The following is a 13,052-nucleotide window of genomic DNA, read 5'->3' on the forward strand; positions in this document are numbered from 1 at the left end:
CGGGATAAAGATCACATGTGTGGGCGCTGGAGTGTTGTGCGGAGCCGAACACAGTTGCTTCTCTCCTGTAATCCCGACCTCAAGGAGAACAGACGTCCTTTTGGAAGGCAGACCCTCTGGCTCTGCTTTTCACGACCGACCACCAGCCTAAGTTAACATGAATCACTTCCCCATCCTTTGTCCACTGCAATTAATTGTTCGACCTCTTTGACTGGCCTAAACTTCCGACCCTCTGCGCGCCTATGGTACACCGTATATCGAAATAAATCCTCTTTATTGTACTTAATTCTCTGTTTTGTCATTTAACGGCAGCCCTGGATGCCCACTATCAAGTCCTGACCGCTTGAGCTCCTGCACACTGCCGCCATCAGGCATATGTAACAACGTTCTTCCCCTTCCCTGCCATTTTATATATATTAACACTTGGGGATGGGGAGAGAAATTTCTGACACCAACCACGTACTCTTTTACAATCATATTGCACACCCGTGAAGTGCTGCATACGTATTATAATATCAGCAGATGTTGGACGTTAAAATTCTACTACGCACCCTCCTCTCATAGTTTCAGAACTGCGACATCGCATTGTTGTCAATGATATAGCACAAATAAAGAGGCTATAAAATCTGGACGTGCAGGTAAGCCCTGCTACAGGACATTTCAGAAGAGTTAAAGTCAGTTGTACTAGGAGAAAAATGTTTAATAAGTACCGCCATATGGCAAGCACAACACAAATTACTACACATTCGCCTCAGAACAAAGTGTACAGGTTAATCTATGTTGTGTTACACAACGATCGATGTTCACAAGACACAATCACATGCTGTTTGCACCAAAGAAGAAAACAAGACCTATGATCAACCACTGTGTTTTATAAGGTTGCAGTGACTCTTTTTTTTGCTGTGGTATACTCCATCCTAAGTGGATCAGTAGCATAATGTTGGATTTGTTACTGATAGAATCAGTAGACACTCACGAAAACGCTATTGAGAACCAACACTCACAGGCAACATAGTTTAAGACAAAATAGACAATGTACAGATAGACACATTCCTCTCTCCTTAGCTCTCAAGTGGCACATAGTAGCAAAAGAAATATGTGTCTGTTCGTGTTCAAAAAATAATTAGGAGGGTACATCAGTATTGGGATAATACAATGTGCACTCTGCATTGTTGCCAGATGTATCCCAGATGGCGGCGATGACACCATACAAGATGGCGGCATGTAGACTTGGCAACAGCGCATGACGTCATTGAAGATGGCGGACATGACGTCAACTGATGATGCTAGTACCATTATCCAAGATGGCGGCTTTTGGCCGGAAAGTGCCACGCCCCCTCTCCTAGAAAAATGGTAGGAAGTACAGATTCCAGCGGGTTCTCTACTAATGGTTATCTCTACTAACTTAAGAAAATCGCAAGAAGATAGGATAATGGATGTAGTCCAAGTGACCTAAGTCACACAACTGCCTCAGCGTCCTAGGGTTTGGTGAGAAAAGAACTCAGCCAGCACTGGGCTGGTGGAGTTTGGAAGAGTGTACTTTATTTATTTTGGAACAATTTATTTTGCGATGGAGTATATTTAACACAGCGATACAGAACACACGCTCTGACATGCCACACAACATACAGATCTGCAAAGTATTCCTAAATAGCTCATGTATAAAATTAGCAGGTGTGTGTGTGTGTGTGTGTGTGTGTGTGTGTGTGTGTGTGTGTGTGTGTGTAAAGCATTAAACTGTCAAAATAACGCATTGCACAGAATACAGACATGCAAACCACTCATAAATAGTGCAATACATTTACATCCGGATAGCCAAGTAACTCGTAATTTTCAAACCAGTAATCCATCTAAAAGACTATGCAAACATGCTTGCCAATCGTCAACTGTCGAACTCATGCACAATCTTTATTTAAGCAAATAGAGGCAGCACCACCATCCAGGGTGTCAGCCAGGAGGTCCGCACTCCAACTGCCCTACTACACACAACCACCAGCAGAGGGCACTGTCATCCAAGATGGCAGCCATGACATAAGCTATTGACATAAGTACTGTTATCCAAGAAAGCGGTAAACAGTGTGTTCACCGTGAGGTCTAGAGCTAGTACACAGTACAACCACCAGAGAGCTCTGTTGTCCGATGCAGGGGAGAGGGGGGGGGGGGATGGCGCAAAAACGACTCAGCCTGTGCCGGACGTAAGTTTTTATTTTGCAGGCAATGTCTCCACCACAAGATCTAGACTCCAACTAGCCAAGCACACATTACAGCCACCAGAGGGTTCTGTCATCCCTCCTTTGACATAATCCAAGATGGTGGTCTGGAGGGGGAAAATGGCGTGAAAATGACTCACCCAGCGTTGGGCTTTTGGGGAGAGTAATTAAGGAGTGTACTTTTTTTCGTAACAAATTATTTTGGGATGAAGTATATTTATCACACTGGTACAAAATAAATGCCTGGCGGTCACTCCACACAGCCCACAGACCCATAAACAACTCCTAATTAACGCTCTGCAGAAACCCAAATAGCTCCTAATTTACCGAAATAATTTCAGGACAGACCTGCAAACTGTACTGCGTTATTTAGGAGCAGTGGTGTATGGACACGCTCAGTACTCGTAAACTGCATTATTTTGAAAGCAGGTCTGTGGGCTGTGTTCTGTGCTATTTGGACAATCAAAACGCACAAGCACTGTCGTCCGACACGCCCTGTCCCCCAGAGCACACAGGAGGCTACCAGCAGCCCCACGAAATGGCACGGCTGTCAGCTGTCAAACCAAACACAGATGCCCTCACACATGAGGCAAGCACATCCCTTTCATACTTGATACCTGAGAAATTCCTCTTGAAATATGTGTTCACCTAGGCACTGATGCTGACACGACTGACCATTGATGTGCGCTCTGTCACAGCCGTGAGCCACCTTCAGATGCAGGTGAAAGTAACATCTATTTGTCAGGTATATAGCCAGTGTTATACTGACGTCACAGTACTCCAAGGTGCGCTCATGCAGCCGCTATATGCGAGCACCTCCAGGCAGCACTTGTCTTTACCAGTGAAGGCAGAGTAGCACAGGGCGCATCGTTCCTAGCGCAAAATGAGGGAAACACTCAACTGTGCTTAACTGCAAATTGCATAGAATAACATCGAATGAACTCTTCCCAGCGATCCTAACGTGATATCCCAGTCCATCACGTGTTACACTTCCCACTCTCAACACACACGAACGTTCCCATTGCTATGTAGAGGCTCCTAAATATGCATATATTTCTGCAGACAGGACTTTCAGTGGTAAAATTATCTTGCACAGTCGCTAAGGTGCATTGGCAGTTAAACCCATAAAGTTGTCTATAGATCAAATACATATGAGACTCACAAGAATATTGGAAGCCAGGAACATATTTAAAAGTGCACCTGTACATCGATCAGTGCCAGACTGTAACTACAATTTAATATTAAAATTGCTGCTAATGTCTCCTCTCGATGGCTGTGCTTCTGGAACGAATATCAGTATCTATAGCACACACAATTTTCCACATAAAAAAATCTCTCTCATACCCCCGCAGTTATTTGTGTGTCCTAGCATGAGGAACGTACAGATTTAGCACATCGTCATCCTCTAATCTTGCCACAACATAAACCACACTAACTTTACAATGCCATATATACAAATTTTTCACAACATAAGCCAAAGTAACTTTACTGTTGTGGTTGGCAGGAGAGCCAACCGTGTTCCTAAAGGAGGCCGAAATGCACGCGTTTTAGCTCACGTAGGCTGGCGTGAGGTCTGGAACATGACTAGTGAATTAGAATTGAGAAAAACGGACGTAGCTGGTGGAATACTTAATTTTAATCCATTAATGGAGAACGTCGCTCTTTATGGTACATAATTCACAATATCAATAGTACGGATACTGGCGCCTTGCTAGGTCGTAGCAAATAACGTAGCTGAAGGCTACGCTAACTATCGTCTAGGCAAATGAGAGCGTAATTTGTCAGTGAACAATCGCTAGCAAAGTCGGCTGTACAACTGGAGCGAGAGCTAAGAAGTCTCTCTAGACCTGCCGTGTGGCGGCGCTCAGTCTGCAATCACTGATAGTGGCGACACGCGGGTCCGACGTATACTACTGGACCACGGCCGATTTAAAGGCTACCACCTAGCAAGTGTAGTGTCTGGCGGTGACACCACAGTTACAATGCAATATATACACATTTTCCACAAACAGTGCAGTTAGTTTTTTCAGGTGCTGTACAGGTATAAAAGATATAACCAGTGTGAGTGTAGGTATAACATATGTCCCAATGCTTCGAACATTCTGCATGGTGTCTGTTCTATATCGTGTCTCCCTACAACTTTCGCGCAACGACGCTCTCTTAGCGTGTTTTTTAGAGAATTGACTACGTATCATGTGTGGTCTGGTGCCTGCTTACCACTAACAGGTCCCAGGTACAAACTAGAACCCCTTCCACTAGATTAAGTTAGTATTAAGATTCTGAACTCAAGGCTTTCCTATTTTTAGTTAACTGCTTTTTCGAAGTTATTTTATCAGCTATGTTTACCATTGGAAATTTTATTCTATTCAAAACAGTGTTTATAGATTGCACTATTGATAAAAGGAAGTGTTTTAATACAGGATGATAATAACCAACTGCGTTCAACAAAAATGTGAACCAATATTCCCTGAGTGGGTTTCCAAGTTGTACAATGGATCGAAGGATGACCTATGCCATATCACATCTATAATGTAGCTTTACATTAAGTTTCACAAGAGAGAAAACTATCAAAATGGTCTACAGTGACTCTCAATTATCTTTAACTACTTATCTAACTTGACGTAAATTACAGTGGCTGATGTAGCATCTCAATAACTATATAACAGAAAAATCGTGGCGTTTCAGATTTTTACTTCAAGAGGCAAATGTGAGCACCATGAGCTTCAATTGACGATCGACACCAGTATTACGCAAAAAGGGGGTGTAACAGATGAGACAGCCGTAGTTCTGAGTGCAGCTTTATGCGATCTTATGCGGCATCACGTGCATTCACTACCTTATCGGTGTTCATCAGGGAGCAGCGTGCAGCACAGCTCCGCTCACCTCGCTGTCTCGGAAGCAACTCTCTCCTAACTTCTCCTTACTACAATTTACCGAAGTTGGTTTTAAAAAAAACTATCTGGCTGTGTTTTCATCTGACCAGTCAGGGTCTCAATGTTAACCTTAAGCTCCGCCTACAAAAATTCTGTCTATCCAATGAGAAATGTTATACTTTTCGTGGTGGGGCAACGTTTTTAAAGTCTGCAACGTAACAGAGACGCTAAAACTTGCAGCTGGTGTGGTCCTTTGAGTCTTATCGTAAGATCTATACTGTTCTTTTGGAGAGCTCTATCTTCTAACATGGGCTGGGGGTGGTCTTAGCGGTTAGCTCGAGACGTGGGTGTCCGTCCCTTATCGTAGAGCCTTTAGCTTAACACTGTTCTGCTCTCAGCTTCTCGTTTCTCCCCTTAGAACTGCGTGTGTCTCATGGTGGGAAGGTAAGACATGCTTTTAGGCATTCTTGTGTTAGTCTGTGGTATTCCATTTGCTCGCTCGTTACTCGTATTACTTTGGTTAATTTAATGTCACGATTTATCCGGAGCTATGTGACATACTACTGGATTTGTTTATCATGTCAGGGTTCTCATGGAAGGTGTTCCCTAGGACTGAGGAGCATGTAAGGTGTCAGGCAAATGCAAGTACCGTCCACCTTTTCTTTCTTTCTATAGACGTGACATTCAGCTGCAATAAACTATTTTACACAGATCGCCATATTGCAGCTACAACTAAACCTCGGAAAGTGCCGTATATATCGTCAAATACGGAAACACGCTCACTCCATTACAATGCTCTCCCACTGGGGATAGGAGCTTGAATATTGGAGTGTGAGACAGATCTCCAACCCAGCAATACATCACCATGCATCATGTCGATGTAGTAAACATACAATTCATATCCTCCACAATACTAAATCACTCCTTTTACATCAGAAAGCCGTCAGTGGATTGTAGTCACTGCCGACGGTACAAATGCGTTACTATCTCTGGTCTAAACCTGCCTGCTTGCTTTCTCGCATTTCTACCACCACCTCCAGACTCTAGGGTTACAAGAACAAAGTATTTTCGCATGGTTTACCATAATATTTCATTTTCGTGGTACTTGTCGATATCGTGCACACAGCAGTAGCCTCCCGATCGCTCACACAACGTAATAATTCTGAAGATATAGCCTGGAAATTATTTCTCTACAAACCCGAAACTTTAGCTAGGTGGAGCGTGCTCTAGACCACTGACTAACTAGAAACAAACAGTCGAAAAACGATATTTTCACCTGCGAATATCGACATCGCTGATGTAACAGATTCGAAATCACCCATATCATTTACAAAGTCAACTGAAGTGTTTCTCATGTCTAGAGGACAAGCAAACGTCTCTTTCACCTGTTAGATGCACGCCCCACAATTGGTCTTCTCTCAACTAAAGAAATGCGCGAAATGTGCAGAAGCAGTCAACCAAACAGCTTACATGGGAGGGGATAACAGTCCAACGTAAACACACATCCATATTCACTCTCGAATTTCCATGTATTGACGAAAGCTATCCAACACGTACTATGTATTAGTTCGCTATTCGGCAGTCTAGAGGACAACATCGTAATTCATGTACATTCGTACACTCCAACAGGCCTTCGAATTTGGACGGCTGCTGCTATTAACAGGAAACGTGAATCATTCCCGCACAGGTCACCTGCGCTGCAGGCCAAGCACTTACAGGTAGAATCAATCATCCTACAAATTCGTTCACATATTTTATCCATGTACTTACTATCAAATGTTATGATTGCGGTCTCAATTGAAAGGCATTGAACAATGAGTGAAGTATCGGAAATACACTATTGACGGCTGTGGCTATGGAAATAGAAATATCTACACCTTCCTTACGACTGGACATAGTCATTCCCTTTACACAAACACACACATTATCAGCCTGATGCTCAAATGCCTCACTACTGCTAAGTAAGAGGGTAATCACAAAAGTAAGGTCTCCTATTTTTTTATAAGTACATAGACCGGTTTATTTCTACAATGGCTTACATCAGTTTACAGCTTGAACATTTAGCTGTTTTTCGACGTAATCACCATTTCTGTCCATGTATTTTTGTAGACGCTTTGGCAGTTTTTGTATTCCTATGTCATACCAGCACGCCACCATGCTGTTCAGAAAGTTATAAACCTCTTCTTTCATCTCGTCATCGGAGCTGAATCGCTGGAACCACAATTACCGCTGATAGGTACTGTGAGACTCTGAAAAAACTCAAACAGGCAGTTCAGAACCGGAGAAGAGGGACGCTGAGCAAGGGCGTACACATTCTCCATGACAACACTCGCCCACGCATCGCTCGGCAAACTGTTGCTCTCGTGCAACAGTTTCAGTGGAACATAATCACCCACCCACCCATAGGTTAAAAGAACATTTGGCTGGAAAGCGATTCAGCTCCAACGACGAGGTGAAAGAAGAGGTTCATAACCTTCTGAACAGCATGGCGGCGAGCTGCTATGACATGGGCATACAGAAACTGCCACAGCGTCTACAAAAATGAACCGACAGAAATGATATTTAAGCATAAAAATAGCTAAATGTTCAAGCTGTAAACTGAAGTAAGCGATTATAAAAATAAACAGGTGTATGTACTTGCAAAAAAAAAAATAGACCTTACGTTTGGGTTTACCCTCGTATAATACTTGGCCAATAAGTGATTCCACACGATGCAAAATAATGATGGGTGGGCATGAGTCTTACGTTTTTTCTTGTGAGCGCTACCTCTGTGTCTCAGAAAAAGAGACGTAATCGGCCAGATGTCAAAAAACAACAAAAAACAAAAAACTATCGCAACAATCACTTCATGGTACTGTAATAAGCGATCTTGGTTCTACAGGTGCACACAAGTATACCTCGATTCGTAAAGCGGGTATAGCTTGTAACATGGATGACATTGTCTCGTAAAAAACCGCCTCAGTCAGGGACGAATACCGTGAGGATGATCGTAGGAATGTGTATTATCAAACCAGCACGTAGTCCACGATGCAACCTGGTGATGAAATTACCGCATTTTGAAAGTGATTCAGCTAGGGAACGTGGTATGTAAGCAGTATTTGCGACTCCCGCACACCACCCCAGCTAGATAATTCTATAGTATTTGTGGCGGATTCTGTCTCGATATCGTGTCAGAGGTTCTGCGATTTACCCACTGAGCTATAGGCGATGACTGACTGAGAAGGAACAGAAACAGCAGTAGTAGATGATGTGCTGATTGAGGTCGTAAGAAAATGTACACTAGCTTCTTAGATCTTTAGTGTTACGCTATCTGCTAGAAATTATGTCCATGATTTTGAATCGAGTCTTTCCATTCGAGCACATACCTGCGTTGGATCCTATTGACAATTCCTTTAATGATTACAACCACTACTCAATCATATTTGTGGCACTCTCATATTTCGAAACGAGTCACCTTCCCCGAAACTGAAACCACGTTGGAATTTTACTGTAGCAGCCAGTCACCCCCTACGCACCTTTCAACTGCTTCCGTTTCTACAGCTCTCAGCTTGTGATCGTTCCAATTAAAGTCGGAACTGAGCAGAAGTCGGAGAGAGACGTATACACCTCATTCTGTAATCCATGTAGAAACAGAACGACCTTAGTTACAGCAGCAGGATCATGTTTTGACCATTCGGTGGAAATGTGCGCAATGTGGTACATCTCCAAACGATACAGAGAAACTATAGCCTGAAGCATATTCGCGTCCATTCAAATCAGTCAGCCCAACATGCTTTCACCGTCATTCTCTAACCCCCCCCCCCCCCCAAGCAGAGAAGAATTAACTATAAAAGCTCAACTAACTTCATCCGATTTAGAAGTCACCTAGGCACTGATGCTGGCGCAGTGATCCATCGCTGCAGTGCGGTCCAGTCCGGAGAAAGATTTCGCAATGCTCTCGAGAATAGCGCAGTGTGTAGCCATCCAAGCATCCCTAACGGTATACCACGCTCCTCACCGAATTTACACCTCAAACTGCTGCTGCTATTGCTTCCTGTAAGGCACAATCCTATTAAATGTGCAGGCACTGCAGAGGCGACTTTTAAGTTTGATCACTTGTACTATAGGCGAATGATCGTATCCCACAGACTATGCTAAATCGCATGAGACGCTCCCTCTGGTCCTGTTTAGTTGTTTGAAACACTTTTGTACAATGCCAAACATTTCGTTTTTCTGCAACGACCTCGAGGCCTGTGCCAGGTTCTAAACTGACGTTAAGAAGTTCTGATCCATGGCCTTTCGCAGGAAACTAGACGTTGCACAGTGTAAATTATATTCTTACGGCGGATAGCATAACACGCCACACATCGGCTGATTTTAAAAAGAGACAGTTGCAACATAAGCAAACTGGAGAGGTGTCATTGGTTTCCAAACTACAGTCCACATTTAGACTCGTCTCTCTCACTGACGGAATAGCTGGTGGCTCTGGCTTCCCTTTCGAATGATTCCTCATATTGCACTCATGTACGCGATCAGTGTTTCGGTGCTATCCACCGCAGAAGTCCATCACCAAAGCTCTTTCCTCAAACCAAACAAGCGATATCAGTCAATCTTTATGTGGCAACCAACAGCGCGCCACGGCACAGGTGGGATGGAAAAGACATCATCGATGTACTCTAACAATAAGCATTATAGTTGATCGCGAGAACTATTTTAGCAATTTTACAGTAACTTCAACACCGTCCAATTATGTGACTGCATGTTTCCCCAATTTCAGTGTCATAGCTAAACACCCCTTTCTCCACTTTGCGAGTATCATTGCGAACATGAATAGATGACTGTGCAGTACGTCAATTCAGCGTTAATTCTCGAACACATAAATCATCGAAGTATACCAAACAGCGCTCCACATATTTCTATCACCTTGAGCATAGTGTTTAATTTACGATCTATCTCTCTGCGTATGGGAGTCACAGAGCATTCTCGCTGTCTTAGGGTAAAATTAGAGAGTGAAAGACCCTCCTCACAATGACATCATCGAATAGATTTATCCCCTTATCACCGCGTGCCAATTGGTTTTGAAGTTTTGTTGCAGGTGGACAGTTACTGTATCCCGGAGTGTGTAATTAGACTGGCAGTTTGCCGAGAGTACCGCTTCCTCCTCTAATGCTCTTATCACGCATGTCATGCTACTGAGGTGCTTGTGGTCTGCGATCCCTATTACATAACAAATCGTCAGTGTAGATCCAGCCAAACCATTTAACCAACTCTGTATTCCCTCGAAGCCGTGTGGCCCTGTCTACGAGATACTGGAGTTACAGAAGTGTTCGGAACCAGATGTGTATGTAAAAGCATCCTACCATTTCAGCACTACTGCTGTCCTTTAAGACGTAGGTTCTACGATTCGTTCTCCGCACTTCGGAAACTGTATCTCGGTTGACCAGTTTGGCATGTATTTCGAAATAGGTACTAAACCACCTATATTAAATTGCTGTTTTCTCGGATGTCACCTTTTAATACCGTTGTATTCTGTATCTAGAAGTCTATTATTACGAACATCCATTTGTCTCAGTTTTATTGTACCATGTTTGGTTCGATTACAGTGTGCAATTATTTGTGGGACGATGTCGATCCATTTGTGTAAGCCACGAAGATTGCATTGCATCCACATGTGGGTTTTCACTGTTCTATTCAGACATTCGACGATACTCACCTTCAGGTGGGTGAATTTCTAACAGTTGTGTGTTCCATACAGCTCCATCACAGTCTTGAAATACGAGGGCTATTCAGAAAGTAGGGAACGTTTTGGAATTAAAAAAACTAGGTATAAGAAACACATTTTATTATATGCATCTGGAAGAGCGACTGACACACTACTTCTCCACATAGTCACCAAACACATTGAGGAACTTATCATAGCGGCGGACAAGCTGTGAGAGACCTCCTTCGTAAAATTCTGCCACCTGAGACTTCAGTCAGTGAGTCACGACAGAATGGAGTTCCGCGTCGTCAACAAAGCGCTGCGTTGCAAGCCAGTTCATCTTGTGAAACAAGTGGAAGCCGCTTGGTGCAATATCGGGGCTGTAGGGCGGATGAAGGAAAATTTCCCATTTGAATGAATGAAGGGGGTTCTTTAGTGAAGTTTGCTGTGTGAGGTCGGGCATTGTGGTGCAAAAACATGATTTTGGACGTTAGCTTTCCTCGGCGTTTGTTTTGAACTGCTCTAAGGCTGTGCCAAGTTTGACAGTAGCAGGCACAATTTATGGTTGCTCCACGTTCGATAAAATGAATAGGAGGCACACCTTTCCTATCCCATAAGACTGTCGCCATCAACTTTCCAGATGACAAGGTTTGCAAACATTTTCTTGTGTTTTTGGAGGACGTTGTGGGTCCCCTATATATGGACTAATTTCGTCTCGCAATTGACGTGTTTCACCCAAGTCTCGTCACCGGTACGATTCGATCCAGTAATGAATCAACATATTTGTGGTAGGCCTCCAAAAATGTCAACGTTGCCCCCATTCACTGTTCTTTATTGTGCTCTGTAAGCATTTTTGGTAGCCTATCTTTTTAGTGAAAATTTCAAACAACTAAGTCTCAAACTTGTGGAAAAGAAATCGAAAGCTCCGTTATTGTGAACCGATGGTTTACACGAATCGTTTTATCAGCTTTAGCAACAAGATCGTCAGTCGAAATGCTCAGGCGTCTCCTCTTCTCTTCACCATGAACGTTGGTTCGGCCATTTTTAAACCGAATGCACCTTTTCCGGACGTACCATTCACTCATTACGTTGTTTCCGTACACTTTGATCAGTTCACGATAAATTTCTATAGTTGTTTTTGCCAAAAAACAGTATCAGATCGCACCTCACAACTGGCGGGATTTTAGATTGCAGAGCACATTTCAAGTTCTAACATCGAAAAAATGTGACGTTCAGAGATGTTCCTGCTGTTACGGATGGATGTCGACTGAGCTGCCGAGCACACACATGCCAAATATACGCGATCCGAGCGCACCTAGCGGCGTCAGACAGATAAGTTCCCTACTTTCTTAGCCTTTGAATCTATTGTAAAACTCACCACTGTGACATGTCTGAAGTTTGTCTCGGCTTCGATTCGTTCCCATCTTCAACAATCCATCAAACACATGCCAACTTCCATCCCTGTTTTCCCTTTCACGGGTAATGCTGAGGCATATTTAGAATAACTATCAATGACCATGAAAATGTATTTGAATCATTTATTCACACGTGAATATTCCCTCATGACAAGCTTGGCCGGCCACAGGTCGTCCAAACATTTAATCATTGCTTCGAGGGTGTTTTTTGTGTGCTGGTTTCTGCAGTTCTTGAACTATAGTCTTTGTACTTCTTCGATGATGGCTCTCTCTCTGCTCAGAAATTATTGAAACAATTTCATTCAAATGAGCTATATTACCAGAGGCAGCTGATGCCATGAGCAGTCATAGCCGGTCGTAGTACTGTGGGAGTCGATTGCTCCCTCTTTTATGCTGAATCTCAATACCATCACCACTGCTATTTTTCCCACCATCCAAAAAAAGATCTTATAGTTCCAAAAAGATGGATTGTATTTGTATGAGGGTCACTCCAAAAGAAATGCATACATGTAGAATAAAAGATTAAAAGTCTTACAGCGTGCAACTACATCCTTTAGGAACAATATTTTTGTTTCTCCACAATTTCCATCCCTCTGAACTGCCTTATGCCAGCGCCTGTATACCCAGATGGTAAAATTCTGGACCAACCTCTTGGAGCCACTGTTTGGCAGCGTGCACAAGGGAGTCGTCATCTTCTAACATTGTTTCACGAATAGAGTCTTTCAGTTTCCCAAGGAGAGGATAGTCACATGGAGACAGGTAAGGACTGTAAGGCGGTTGTTTCAGTTTTGTCCAACCGAGTTTTGTGATCGCTTCCATGGTATTTTGACTGACATGTGGCCATGCATTGTCGTGCAACAGCAAAACGTCCTGC

Source organism: Schistocerca gregaria, chromosome 2 (assembly GCF_023897955.1).
Source record: "Schistocerca gregaria isolate iqSchGreg1 chromosome 2, iqSchGreg1.2, whole genome shotgun sequence".
Taxonomy (NCBI): Eukaryota; Metazoa; Arthropoda; class Insecta; order Orthoptera; family Acrididae; genus Schistocerca; species Schistocerca gregaria.